Source organism: Tupaia chinensis, unplaced genomic scaffold, assembly GCF_000334495.1.
Source record: "Tupaia chinensis unplaced genomic scaffold, TupChi_1.0 Scaffold000094_1, whole genome shotgun sequence".
Lineage (NCBI taxonomy): Eukaryota > Metazoa > Chordata > Mammalia > Scandentia > Tupaiidae > Tupaia > Tupaia belangeri.
Genome location: NW_006159556.1, coordinates 3,497,990 through 3,501,893, shown reverse-complemented (window position 1 = coordinate 3,501,893; position 3,904 = coordinate 3,497,990).

The following is a 3,904-nucleotide window of genomic DNA, read 5'->3' as shown; positions in this document are numbered from 1 at the left end:
GAAGCAGGGACTGTAAGTTTTGGGAAGGGATTAGTAAAGAGTGTACTTTAACAGAAATAGGAGGGCTTGTATACAGTCACAGGATGCTGTCCCAAGGACAGGATGTTGGAAGAGTCCTGTTATTGATGAGTTAAAAATGATCTGTTAAAGACTGGACTGAGGTGTATATTGTGCTGGGTAAAGTCTCTTCACAATCTAAATGATAGATAGTGATTTAATGTATGAAAAATAATAATAAATTTTGCTTTTAAAAAAAAAAAAAAGACTGTGAGTGTGACTCATCCATTTCAGGGATACTATGCCAGGGACAGGATGTAGGAAGATTTTTGTTATCAAATGGGTCAAAATGGTCTGTTAATGTCTGTGGGTGTTGGGACTCACCTCAGACCCTCTGGAAGGGATTTTAGAAATAGGAAAAAGCAGTCAGAGTTCTGTCCTCATAAGAAATGAGGCCTTTAGGAGGTTATTAGGTGATGAGGATTCTGCTCTCAATGAGATTAGTGATTTTTTTTTTTCTCTTTTTTTCTGAAGAGCAAGCACACTCACCAGAGACAAAAAATAGAGAGCAAGGCAGAGGAGAAAGCGCCATCTGGGACAAGGTTATGCTGCAATCCCTTCTCCATTTCGTTCTCCATCTGGGATTTGGGGTACACACACATGTATGCTTGGGAGTCAGGATACGAACTGCACCGTGGAGCCAGCCTAGAATCAGTGCCCTTTTCAATGAACCTCAAAAAAACTTGATTTCCCCATCCAGCATGTGAAGACTCAGCAAGAAGTTGCCATTCTGGAAAGTGGTTCCTCACCAGGCATGGAATCTGCTATGACTTGATCTTGCATTTTTCAACCTCTAGAATTGTAAGAAATAAATTTCTGTTGTTCGCTAGTCATCCAATTTATGGCATTTTGCTGTAATAGCAAGAACGGATTAAGGCAAAGGCCATTACAGCTTCTGCTGTGGTTGTCTTCCTCATCTTGATTTCGCTGAAGTTGTGAAGTATTTTCTTCTGCCCAATTTTCTGAAGACTTTGTATAGGGTGGGCATGATGTCTTCCTTACCTGTATCATAGAATTCACCAGTGAAACCATTTAGGTCCATGGGGTTTTTTTTCATGGGAAGGATTTTTTTTTAAAAGAGGGATTTTTGCTATAGGATATGTACACTTGCCAGAGAGACGGAGACAGAAAGGAAGAAATAATCACCCTCCAAAGGAATGGCCATGGCTCAATCCCTTCTCCAAAACCCCTCTTCAGGATTTTGGGCATGCAAGCACAAGTGTCTGGGACTTGAACCTTAGTCAGTCATATGAGAGTCCAGCAGCGTAACCATTATTCCATCTACTGGTCACTCATGATAAGGTTTTAAACTATGAATTTAATTTCTTTGAAGATTTGGGGGCAATACAGATTATCTGCCTTTTTTATTTCTTTGAGTGAGCTTTGGTAGTTTTTATCCATTTCATCTAAATTGTTAACTTATTAGCATAAAGTTGTTCATAGTATTTCCTTATTATCCTTTATAAAATCTTTACAGAAGGTCTATAGAATCTGTAGTGTTGTCATCTACCTCATTCTTCATATTTCTAATTTGTGTCTTCTTTTCAATTTCCCCAATACTATGATTTGAATCCCACCCCCATTCATGTGTTGAACTACTATAACAGGATTGAGAGATTAAAAACTTAATCCCATTATTGTGTTGAAAGGTAGGGCTTTTGGGAAGAGATTAATTATTAGCGATTGAGTAGTTAGGACAGGATTCCCATCATTGTATTCTGGTGAGTTTATAAAGTTAGGAAATGAAGTAAATGGAGGCCACATGAATACTGACCATGCTTTATTCTGCTCATAGTTCTACCTTTTGTGATTTGGAAATGCCTTTGGACTTTCCAGACACCAGAATCATGAATCAAATAAACCTCTGTTTTTATGAATTAGCCAGTCCTGGGTACTTCTGTTTAGCAATGCAATAACAGACTAAGACACCCGATTAGTCTAGATAGGGCCATTTGTAGTGGTTATGTCACTGGACTCCCACATGGCTAACCATGCTTCAAGTCCCTGACCCAGTAGCTTGAAAATCACACTGGTGTATGTTGATTCTTGTTAAAATTTCTAAAAATGTAGGCTGCCTAATAAAATACAAACAAAATGCTTACTGTGAAAACACAGTTTCAAGGCAAATCTTCTTTCCATTCTATTTCTTCCCTTTCAACCATACTGTTTTCCCTACATATAATCTTACATATAAATAATATACAGAATTTATAAATATGTAGTCTTCAAAAAGTTTATGGTGAATGCATCTTATGAAAAAACTATGCGTGGATTTCAAAATGATTTTGCACCAAAATAAAATCATACTTTGATTTAATTTTTCCATTGACTTTTGAAGTCACACACACACATGCATATGTTCCCAAGATACCTGGAGGAGAATGGAGGCATGACTGCAATGTGGCAATCTCCCCGGAGGGAGTGATTTCTCACTTTTCTTCTCACTGTTTCTGTCTCTCTCTGGCAAGCACATGTGTCCTAAGGGAAAAAAAATATAATTAAATTAACTGAGCTTCTTAAGGAATCAGATTTTTCTTTATTGTTTGTCTGTTTTCTATTCAATTAATTTCAGTTTGAGTCTTTATTATTTCATTTATTCTACTTACTTTGAATTTTATTATTATTTTTATACTTTTTTAAGAATTATTATTATTATTTTATTTATTATTTTAAATTTGCTTAGGGCATGTACATTCACCAGAAAGACACAGAAAGTGAGAGAGAGAGAGAGAGAGAGAGAGAGAGGAAGGGAGAAAGCAAGCCACCAGATGGGGGGCTCAAACTATAGTCAGTCATGTGAGAGTCCAGCATCTTAACCACCACACCACCTCCTGGACTTCTTTTTTGTCTGTTTGTTTTAATGGTAGAGGGCACATGTGTGCTGTGCATGCAAGAGATCAAGAGAGAGAGACCGCTTCCCTCAGTGGGCCTGGTCACGCTACAATCCTTTTCCTTCAGTTCTCCATCCCATCAGGCTCCTGGGCACTGGTGCATGCACCAAGTGTATTTTGACAAGGTGATGGGGCTGGAACTTGAGCCCATGTTCATTATGTGGGATCTGGTTTCCCCTGCATGGTGCTTACGTGCTGGGCTACAGGGCTGGCCCTTTTTGTAGTTTCTTAAGATGGAAATTGAGGTCATTGTTTTGAGCGCTTTTTTTCTTATATAGTCATTTGGTGTTATAAATTTCTTCCTAAGTACTGTTGTAAGGGTATTCCATACATGTTGACACACTGTGTCATCATCTTCATTCAATTCAATATATTTTGGATTTCACTTTTGTTTTCTTCTTTCAACCATGGGCTATTTAGGAGTGTCCTATTTACTTTCAAATACTTGGGGTTCTCCAGAGTCGCTTTTGTTATTGATTTCTACTTGAGGTCTACTGTGGTAAGTAAACATACTCTGTGTGACTTGAATCTTTATAAATTGATTGAGATTTGATTTTGCACCTCAAATACAATATGTCTCGGTAAATGTTCCACACGCACTCGAAACGAGTATTTATTCTGCCATCATTGGGTGAAGTATTCTGTAAATGTCAATTACATTAAGTTGATTGACATTTCTGTTTAAATCATAGATAGCCATACTGATTTCCTATTAATTATTAAGAGAAGGCTACTGAAATCTCTGACTACAACTCATGTTGATGAAAATTAAGGAAAAGGAGGGAATGTTTGGTTTACCAACCTTCACTGGTGTCTACTGATTCTTACTAAAATTTCTAAAAATGTAGGCTGCCTAATAAAATAAAATACAAACAAAATGCTTACTGTCAAAACACAGTTTCAAGGCAAATCTTCTTTCCATTCTGTTTCTTCCCTTTCAACCATACTGCTTTCCC